Genomic DNA, 11813 nt, shown 5'->3' with positions numbered 1-11813 from the left:
GAGGTTAGTAGATGGCGGGAGCAGAAGTTGTTCAGTTTTGGAGAGGTTTTCGAGAGGGGTCGGAGGTCCAAATCTTCTGCACTGCTATCAGATTGTAGCTACCTCCAGCTGCCACCAGGGGGAGCTATCTGTGTACAGTCCTGTCATTGAGCTGAAGTTATGATCTGTCTGCAGTAAGCACTTTTACTTCCTTATTATGACCGTGGTAAATTTAAAGGGGTCTTAAGAGGTGCAGCATTGCTTCTTTATGATCAGTAGGGGTCTAACCTCCACAAGTTTGACCCTTGCTGATCCTGAGAATAAAGGGCCCTCAGTGGTCCAATCCCCCACTGTATAGGGCACCAACAGCACAATCCAAGTGAAGGAGGCCAGCTGCTGTTCCCCTGCCCAGCCAGACTATAGTCAATAGAATAAGAAGTCGGTTTAACCCTACCTGTGCTAGGGATTTGGAACCTTCACCAATAAAATGCCCCGTATTAAAATAAGAGGCCCCTTTAATATCCAAACCCTCTGGTATAGCAGAGACTGCTTGTGACTATAACTCCTGGCATGCCCAGATCACTGCAGCCATCCTGGGCTATGTAGTTCCACAACAGTAACTAAACCCACTGCAATGGCATGAGTGTCATTGATTAGTTGTCAGTGTCAGGAGGCTGCAGAAAGCCATAGATAAGACGTCAGTGGGGTCCTCATTCCCGCCTTCTTCCATTGCAGATATTTGTAGCTGATTTGTGCCATTTCCTGTAGTCACCTCCCAGGTGTGAATGATGGCGAGTGCAGTGCGGAAAGGAAGAGGTTAATACAATGCGACGACGCATAAGGTTTTCTCCACTTCTTCTCGTGACATTTTTTTGTAAGCCCCGTCACCACGAAGTGACCACACGATTCGCAGCACGCTGTAATGTGCAGAAGTCACTTGTGGCCGCGTCTTCTCAGGTGTCAGATTGGGCGGTTATGGAGCCCCAAACGTGACTTCTCAGAAGACCCGTCATGGTGGTTAGTGGGGGGTTTACTAGAAATGTTCATTCTGATAATGGCAGGCGGGTAATGGGGTCCACAGGTCACCTACTGATTACTGGACGGACCTCTGATACAACTGCAGGGAATGTGTCCTCAGAAAATGACCTATTGTTCAGACCTGGAGTTTCTGTTACATTGTACTGTTTAAATTAATGTTCTGATATGGAAATATATTTTTTTGTAAAACCAAAATTAGTCATCTTGCAATTTTCACACTGACAAATGGGTCTTTCTTTTTTTTTTTTAGAATTACAGCTCTTCGAAGAGTTTTCAGCAGGCTCATTATCATTTGAGGCAGGATTACTTTATACACAGCAGGTGATAACACAGGATCCACCATTAACAATAGGTGATATCACAGCTCCCCTCCTCCTGTACAATGACTGATAACACCTCTATATACAGTAGATAACGCAGGATACACAATTCACAATAGGTGATGTCACAGCTCACCTCCTCCTCCTGTACAATGACTGATAACACCTCTATATACAGTAGATAACAGGACCCATCATTCACAATAGGTGTCACAGCTCACCTCCCCCCGTACAATGACTGATAACACTTCTATATACAGTAGATAATGCAGGATACACAATAGGTGGTCACAGCTCACTTCCTCCTCCTGTACAATGACTGATAATTGTATATACAGTAGATAACGCAGGATACACAATTCACAATACGTGATGTCACAGCTCACCTCCTCCTTTACAATGACTTATAACACCTCTCTATACAGTAGATAACACAGGATCCACCATTCACAATAGGTGATGTCACAGCTCACCTCCTCCTGTTCAATGGCTGATAACACCTTTATATACAGCAGATAACACAGGATCAATAATTCACAATAGGTGATGTCACTGCTCACCTCCTCCTGTACAATGACTGATAACACCTCCTATATACATTATATAACACAAGATCCACCATTAAAAATAGGTGATGTCACAGCTCACCTCCTTTACAATGACTGATAACACCTCTCTATACAGTAGATAACACAGAATCAATAATTCACAATAGGTGATGTCACAGCTCACCTCCTTTACAATGACTGATAACACCTCTATACACAGTAGATAACACAGGGTCCCCCATTCACAATAGGTGATGTCACAGCTCACCTCCTCCTCCTGTACAATGACTGATAACACCTCTATATACAGCAGATAACACAGGATCAATAATTCACAATAGGCAATGTCACAGCTCACCTCCTCCTCCTTTACAATGACTGATAACACCTCCATATACAGTAGATAACACAGGATCCACCATTCACAATAGGCAATGTCACAGCTCACCTCCTCCTGAACAATGACTGATAACACCTCTATATACAGTAGAAAACACAGGATCCACCATTCACAATAGTTGATGTCACAGCTCACCACCTCCTTTACAATGAATGATAACACCTCTATATACAGTAGATAACACAGGGTCCACCATTCACAATAGGTGATGTCACAGCTCATCTCCTCTTGTACAATGGCTGATAACACCTCTATATACAGTAGATAACACAGGATCCACCATTCACAATAGGTGATGTCACAGCTCACCTCCTCTTGTACAATGACTGATAACACCTCTATATACAGTAGATAACACAGGATCAATAATTCACAATAGGTGATGTCACAGCTCACCTCCTCCTCCTTTACAATGACTGATAACACCTCCATATACAGTAAATAACACAGGATCCACCATTAACAATAGGTGATATCACAGCTCACCTACTCCTGTACAATGACTGATAACACCTCTATATACAGTAGATAATCACTTAACTGCAGACTTGCTTTATTCAGTTTATTCAGCCCTGACACCTTTGCCAGTGACTAGTGGTAGCCATTAGAGTTGAGCGACTTTTACAGGATCGAGTCGGTTTTCGCGAAAACCCGACTTTGTGAAAAGTCGGGTCGGGTGAAATCGGCCGATTATTGCGAAAAGTCGGGGATCCGACTGAAACACGAAACCCAATGCAAGTCAATGGGGGAAGCAAAGTCGGCAGTGAGTGGAGGGCAGGAAAACACCTACAGTGCCCATTTTAATGCCAAAAACATAAATTATTGTTACTTAAGCTTGTCAATCTTAATTTACCTTATAATAATAGTTAGGCATTGAAAATTGGGGGTCATTTGGCTAAAGTTGGGGGGGGGGGGGGGTAGGGCTGGCTCAAGTTTTTCGTGGGCCCAGGAAACGCGGACTACATCACGGCGGTGGAGCAGGGAGAGGTAAGTATTTCAACTTTGCAAGTGCTGTGATCCTGAGCAAGCAGGGGGGGCACACTCATTCTCATTGGCACTGGCACAGGGCCCCTCAAAGTACGGCGGTGTGTTTGACGGCGGGGGCGCCTCCCACCGGCAGAGACACTTTTGCGTACTATGAGGGGCCCTGTGCCAGTGACGTCGCCAACAAGTATGCCCCCCCACCTGATGAAGGAACCTGCACTTTCATCTGCACCTTCCTCTTTGTCCCCGTGTAAGGTGGTATAGTATGCGGGAAGGGGAACCAGACTTTCAGCAGGGTCAGATACTGGCTGTGTAGAGTGGAAGGGGAATGTAGTGGTCTGGGTCAATGTACCAGCAGACTCCTCTAGCAGTGGCTGGGCAATGGACAGGATGAGGAGAAAACACAGATATAGGCCCAAAGAATAAAGTAGGCTAAATGCAGTTCAAAATTGGTAACAGGACTAAACAGGCGGCATTGCTTTGTTCAGTGGAGGAAAACTGTAATGAGTGGCAGACACAGTTAGTAGGCCCAAGTAATAAAGTGGGCCAAATGAAGTTCAAAATTGATAACAGGAGTAAACAGGCGGCACTGCTTTGTTCAGTGGAGGAGAACAAGCAGCGGCAGACACCGTTAGTAGGCCTAACCAAACAAGTAGGCCAAATGCAGTTTCATATTTCATATAGGCTGAAAGCCTGAAAATTGAAGCTCAGCTTTGTTCAGTGGAGGAGAAAAGCAAGCAGCGGCAGACACCGCTAGTAGGCCCAACCAAACAAGTAGGCCAAATGCAGTTTCATATTTCATATAGGCTGAAAGCCTGAAAATTGAAGCTCAGCTTTCTTCAGTGGAGGAGAAAAGCAAGCAGCGGCAGACACCGTTAGTAGGCCCAACCAAACAAATAGGCCAAATGCAGTTTGATATGTCTTATAGGCTGAAAGCCTGAAAATTGAAGCTCAGCTTTGTTCAGTGGAGGAGAACAGCAAGCAGCGGCAGACACCGTTAGTAGACCCAACCAAACAAGTAGGCCAAATGCAGTTTCATATTTCATATAGGCTGAAAGCCTGAAAATTGAAGCTCAGCTTTGTTCAGTGGAGGAGAAAAGCAAGCAGCGACAGACACCGTTAGTAGGCCCAACCAAACAAGTAGGCCAAATGCAGTTTAATATGTGATATAGGCTGAAAATTGAAGCTCTGCGTTGTTCAGTGGAGGACAGCTGTATTAAGTGGCGCAGACAGACACATGTAGTAGGCCTAAAATAAAAACGTAGGCTCAATGCAGTTTAAAATAGGTTACAGGGGTACACAGGCGGCATTGGTTTGTTCAGCGGAGGATGATTGTAAGGAGTGGCGCAGACACAGTAGGCCTAAAATAAAATAGTTGGCTCAATGCAGTTTAAAATAGGTTACAGGGGTACACAGGCGGCATTGGTTTGTTCAGCGGAGGACGATTGTAAGGAGTGGCGCAGACACACTTAGTAGGCCTAAAATAAAAAAGTTGGCTCAATGCAGTTCAAAACTGGTAAGAGGAGTAAACTGGCGGCATAGGTTTGTCCAGTGGAGGACAACTGTAAGGAGTGGATGACACAGTTAGTAGGCCAAAATAATAAAGTGAGGTAAATGTCTGCCAAAATTTTTTTCATAAATAAACAGGTGGCATAGCTACATACAGGGGTGGGCTCCTCTGCTGAGTAGCAGACAGTGGTAGTTGGCGCAAAGTATTAAATGGTCTAAATGGAGGCCAGGGCCCCTGTATATTTTTACTATCATCTATCACTTCAACACATTTTTATTGGCAGTGCCATTGAAGGATTTAACAGCACAGACTACACAGTGGTGGAGCCGGGAGAGGTAAGTTTTGCAAGTGGTAGAGCGCTGTTCGAGCTGGGGGGGGGGGACACTCTCGTGGGCGGTGGTACTGGCCCAGTGCCCCTCATATTACGACGGTGTGTCTGACGTTGGTTGTGCACCACCACCGTCAGAGACACTTCATTGTACTATGAGGGATCCTGTGCCAGTGCCGTCGCCCAAGAGTGGGCCCACCCACCTGTCCAGGCAAACGGCACTCGCACGGGTGCTTGCGCTAGGTGGTGACCACGACCCTGTGGGGGGGAGTCAGCCCATTTATGGAGGTAAAAAAATGGCCTATGGTGGACATTCAGCAGCTGCAAATGGAGGAATTGGAGCAGTCAGTAAGAGGAGTCCAAAAGCAAGACATTTTTCAGGCAAGCTACATGTCAGCAGGGGAAGGTGGGGCAAAATAATTAGAAATCCATGATTGGTTAATTTTAATGAAGGTTAGATCATCAACATTTTGGGTAGCCAGACAAGTCCTTTTTTCGGTCAGTATTGAACCAGCAGCACTGAATACTCTTTCTGATAGCACACTAGCAGCTGGGCAAGCGAGCTCCTGTAAGGGCTGTCCCACACGTCCAGATAATTCCGGTACCGGAATAAATCGGTACCGGAGTTATCCGTGTCCGTGTGCCTGGGAACTCACGGAGGCCATACGTGCGGCACACGTGTGCCGCCCGTATGGCGAGTGGGTACCACACGGAGCGTGTGGTACCCACTCTGCATGGTGCTGAAGCTGCGATTCATATCTTCCCTGCAGCAGCGTTTGCTGTAGAGAAAATATGAAGAATAGTGTTAAAAATAAAGATTTAGGTGTCCGCCGCCCCCCCACCCCCTGTGCGCCCCCCCGCTGGTCAGAAAATACTTACCCACTGCCTCGCTGCTTCCTGGTCTGGCCGCGGCTTCTCCTGCATGCGGTCACGTGGGGCCGATCATTTACAGTCATGAATATGTGGCTCCACCTCCCATAGGGGTGGAGCCGACTATTCATGATTGTAAATGATCGGCCCCACGTGACCGCATACAGTAGGAGGCGCGGCCAGACCAGGAGGGAGCGGGTGAGTATTTTCTGACCAGCGGGGGGGGGGGCGCACAGGGGGTGGGGGGGCGGCGGACACCTAAATCTTTATTTTTAACACTATTCTTCATATTTTCTCTACAGCAAACGCTGCTGCAGAGAGGATATGAATCGCGGCTTCAGCACCATGTGGGGGGGACAGCGCTTACTGTAGCGCTGTCTCCTGCACGCACACGGACCCCAGACGGAGAATGTCCGTGTGAGGTCCGTGTTTTACGCGGACCCATTGACTCTATTGGGTCCGTGTAAAACGTGCGCTCCCACGAACACTGACATGTCTCCGTGTTTGGCACACGGAGACACGGTCCGCAAAAAATCAATGACATCTGCACAGATGCATTGATTTTTATGGGTCTACGTGTGTCAGTGTCTCCGGTACGTGAGGAAACTGTCACCTCACGTAACGGAATCACTGACGTGTGAAACCGGCCTAATGCATATTCTACCAATTCAGGCCAGGTGTCTATTTTAGATGCCCAGTAATCAAAGGGGAATGACGTGTGAGGGAGAACATCGATAAGGGAGGAAAAATAGTTCGTAACCATACTGGACAAATGTTGTCTCCTGTCACTTTGAATCGATGCAGCAGTACCTGTCGTGTCTGTGGTCATTGCAAAATTACTCCACAACCTGGTCATAAAACCCCTCTGTCCAACGCCACTTCGGATTTGTGCACCTCTAACACCTCTGCCATGTTGCCCACTACGGCTCGTGTGAGAACCATCACCGCCGCTGTGTGCTGGGAATGCCTGAACCAAACGGTCTACAAGAGTTGCTTGTTTGGTAGCCAATATTTGCTCAAGGTTCTCATGTGGCATGATATTTTGTAATTTTCCTTTATATCGTGGATCCAGGAGGCAGGCCAACCAGTAATCGTCATTGGTCATCATTTTTATAATGCGAGGGTCCCTTTTTAGGATACGCAAGGCATAATCAGCCATGTGGGCCAATGTTCCAGGTGTCAATTCACTGCTTGTGCTGGGTTGAGGAGCACTTTCTTGCAAATCAACATCACTTGTCTCCCGCAAAAACCCTGTACCTGGCCTTGCAACGCCACCAGTTTCTATTGCCCCCTGAGAAGCATCCTCCTCCCATAAATATTCATCCCCATCATCCTCCTCCTCCTCTTCATCCGCCACCTCGTCCAGGAGAGTTCCCTGAGCAGACAATGGCTGACTGTCATCAAGGCTTCCCTCATCCTCGGCTGCAGACGCCTGCTCCTTAATGTGCGTCAAACTTTGCATCAGCAGACGCATTAGTGGGATGCTCATGCTTATGATGGCGTCGTCTGCACTTACCAGCCGTGTGCATTCCTCAAAACACTGAAGGACTTGACAGAGGTCTTGTAGCTTCGACCACTGCATACCAGACAACTCCATGTCTGCCATCCAACTGCCTGCCCGTGTATGTGTATCCTCCCACAAATACATTACAGCACGCCTCTGTTCGCACAGCCTCTGAAGCATGTGCAGTGTGGAGTTCCACCTTGTTGCAACTTCGATTATTAGGCGGTGCTGGGGAAGCTTCAGCGATCGCTGATGGTTCTGCATACGGCTGGAGTGTACGGGTGACCGGCGGATGTGCGAGCAAAGTCTTCGCACCTTCAGGAGCAGGGCTGGTAACCCCGGATAACTTCAGGAAGCACTGCACCACCAGGTTCAAGGTGTGAGCCAGGCAAGGTATGTGTTTCAGTTCTGAAAGGGCTATGGCAGCCATAAAATTCCTTCCGTTATCACTGACTACCTTGCCTGCCTCAAAATGTACATTGCCCAGCCATGACTGAGTTTCTTGCTGCAAGTACTCTGCCAGTACTTCCGCGGTGTGTCTGTTGTCGCCCAAACACTTCATTTCCAACACAGCCTGCTGACGCTTACCACTAGCTGTTCCATAATGGGACACCTCGTGTGCAACACTGGCAGCTGCGGATGGAGTGGTTGGGCGACTGCGCTCTGTGGACGAGCTTTCGCTTCTGGAGGAGGAGGAGGAGGAGGAGGAGGAGGAGGAGGAGGGGTGTCGAACGCCTATTGCCAACTGTTTCCTAGACCGTGGGCTAGGCAGAACTGTCCCACTATGGCTGTCCCCTGTGGACCCTGCATCCACCACATTAACCCAGTACGCCGTGATGGACACGTAACGTCCCTGGCCATGCCTACTGGTCCATGCATCTGTTGTGAGGTGCACCTTTCTACTGACTGCCTGAGTGCATGGACAATGCGGTCTTTGACATGCTGGTGGAGGGCTGGGATGGCTTTTCTCGCAAAGAAGTGTCGACTGGGTAGGTCATAGCGTGGTACTGCGTAGGCCATCAGGGCTTTGAAAGCTTCGCTTTCAACCAACCGATAGGGCATCATCTCTAACGAGATTAGTCTAGCAATGTGGGCGTTCAAACCCTGTGTACGCGGATGAGAGGATGAGTACTTCCTTTTCCTAACGAGAGTCTCTTGTAGGGTGAGCTGGACTGGAGAGCTGCATATGGTGGAACTAGCGGGGGTGGTGGTGGACATGGCAGATTGAGAGAGGGTTGGTGATGGTATTCTTGATGTTGGCCTACATACAGTGTTTCCTACCAAGAACCTGGCGATTCCATGACTGCCTTGGCCTTGCGACGATACCTCCACATTTGCTGCAGGTGGTGGCCTAAACGGTGGGCTTACAGTGAGGGAAGCAATGTAGCGTTGCTGAATACCTTCATTCTGAGCGGGTGCACCAACGGTACGGGACGTTTGGTAGTTAGTCCAGGCTTGCAAGTGCATGCTGGTTAAATGTCTACGCATGCACGTTGTATTTAAATTTAGGGGATTCTTTCCTCTGCTAAAGGTCTTTGAGCATTTCTTACAGATAACTTTGCACTGATCATTCGGATCTTGGTTAAAAAATTCCCACACTGCACTCTTCCTACTATCGAATACCTTTTCAGGCATTGCACGCTGTTCTACTTTCACCGGATGGCCACGCTGTCCTAAAACTGTTTTTGGTTTAGACACACGTTTTTGGCCTGATACGGGCCTGCCAGATGAAAGCTGTTGCGATGTTGATGCTTCCTGCGGATCATCCTCCTCTGCTTCAGAGCTACTGCCAGCTGCACCCTGTTCCCCCAATGGCTGCCAATCTGGGTCAACTACTGGGTCATCTATCACCTCCTCTTCAATGTCCTGTGCACCTTCCTCTGTGTCACCGTGTAAGGTGCTATAGCGTTCGGGACGGGGCACCATAGTCTCATCAGGGTCAGATTCTGGCTCAGTACACTGCGAGGGCAATGTAGTGATCTGAGTCAATGGGACAGCATAATAATCTAGCTGTGGCTGGGCATCTGTGCACTCCATGTCCGATTCATCTTGTAATGGGCTGTTAACTATTTCCCTTTCTAACCCAGGCACGGTATGTGTAAAGAGCTCCATGGAGTAACCTGTGGTGTCGCCTGCCGCATCCTTCACTTTTGCTTTGGGTGAAGGACACAAGGAAGCGACTTGTTCCTGACCGGGAGCATCCACTGACGACTCGCTGCTTTTATATTTCGAACTTTCTGAAAAGGAGGCGAAAGAGCTAGAGGCTGAGTCAGCAATGAAAGCCAAAACTTTTTCCTGCTGCTCCGGCTTTAAAAGCGGTTTTCTTACTCCCAGATAAGGGAGCCTTCGAGGCCTTGTGTAGCCAGACGATGATGCTGTCTGAACAACTCGAGCCTTAGGTTCTATTTTGCTGTTCCCACTACCACCAGATGCTCCACCACCACCACCACCATCATTACCAGCTGGCAATGACCGCCCACGGCCTCTTCCACCAGACTTCCTCATTTTGGGGAAAATGTAACTAAACTAACAACCGTTATATGGTAGTGTAAAACAAGGTAGAAGGTGTATATAAACTTGTTGGCAATTTAAATCTCCTTTTTTTGTGTGGGAGACTGCTGCAAAAACCAGGCCCACTGTATTACACTACACAAGGTAAGTGGCAGAAAGTGGCAGGCAGATATACGACAAACAGAACTGACGCAGATCCACTTAGGGGCAATTTATATCTCCCTTTTTTGTGTGGGAGACTGCTGCAAAAACCAGGCCCACTGTATTACACTACAAAATGTAAGTGGCAGAACGTGGCTGGCAGATATATATATATATTATATATATATATATATATATTAAAAAAAAGGGACCGTACTACAATAACAATCTCCCTGCAATGATCTCAGGACAAGTATGGCAGCAATAAAAAGGACTGCTGCACACAAAAGTCTGGACAAATAAACAATAGAACTGTGCAGAAAGGAGCAACAGGATTTTTACTTTTAAGGGTACGTTCACACAGGACTTTTTTGCTGCTTTTTTTTATGCTGCTTTTTTTTATGCTAATTTTCAGCTGCTTTTTACAGTACCAGTAAAGCCTATGAGATTTCAGAAATCTCATGCACACACGTTGGTTTTTTGTTTGATCAGTATTTTCTGCTTTGCTGCTTTTTTTGGACATAGGGCATGTCACTTCTTTCAGCGTTTTTGCAGCGTTTTTGCAGCGTTTTTTCACCCATTGACTTGAATGGGTGATGAAAAAAACGCTGAAAAAACGCATGTAGCATTATTTGCTGCTTTTTTTGTGCAGAAAATCATGGCCAGCAGGAAGGGATCTCACAGCCAAGAGCTTAGGGGTGTGGTTAGTGAGGTGTGAAGAGCCATTGTGAGCCATTGTGAGGTGGAAGAGCCATTGTGAGGTGTCCTGATTGTGATCTATTGTGAGGGAGTTCCTGGTAGTAAGGTGTGAAGAGCCATTGTGAGGTGTCCTAGCAGCTGAAAATTGGCATAAAAAAAGCAGCAAAAATCTGCAGCAAAAATCTGCAGCAAAAAAGTCCTGTGTGAACGTACCCAAAAAACGCACCTAAATTAGCATAAAAAAAAGCAGCAAAAAAAAGCAGCAAAAAAGTCCTGTGTGAACTTACCCTAAAAAAGCAGTTGGTTTGCACAGCGGCCTGCAAACAGCAATGCAGCTATCAGGGAGCCTTATAAGCTACAGAGCTGATGCACAAAAATCTAGCCTCCACTGTCCCTGCAAAGAAATGTGGTGTTGGACAGTGGAAATCGCTACAGCACAAGCGGTTTGGGGGTTAATCTTCCCTCCCTAACTATATCCCTTCTTCTGACGAAGCTGCAGCAACCTCTCCCTGCGCTCAGATCGGCAGAAGTAAGATGGCGGTCGGCGTGCACGCCTCTTTATAGCCCCTGTGACGCCGCAGAAAGCAAGCCAATCACTGTCATGCCCTTCTCTAAGATGGTGGGGACCGAGACCTATGTCATCACGCTGCCCACAGTCTGCGTCCACCTTCATTGGCTGAGAAATGGCGCTGAAAGCGTCATATGAAAAGCGACTTCGGCACGAAGATCGCCGACCTCATGGCCGATCCCATAGTGGGATCGGGTCGGGTTTCACGAAACCCAACTTTGCCGAAAGTCGGCGATTTTTCAATTTGTCCGATCCGTTTCGCTCAACCCTAGTAGTCATACATTCATTAGTACAAGAGCCATCCTTCCCGTACACATGCATGCTGAGTTCAGCTGAGTGTGCATGTGTTCTGACACTTCTGGTGGTTTATCTCCAGCATCTTGATTTCCCCTGACATCTACATGAAGGGACAC

The sequence above is a fragment of the Ranitomeya variabilis genome, chromosome 2, assembly GCF_051348905.1.
Source record: "Ranitomeya variabilis isolate aRanVar5 chromosome 2, aRanVar5.hap1, whole genome shotgun sequence".
NCBI classification, from domain to species: Eukaryota; Metazoa; Chordata; class Amphibia; order Anura; family Dendrobatidae; genus Ranitomeya; species Ranitomeya variabilis.
Note: the sequence above shows the minus strand (reverse complement) of the source record.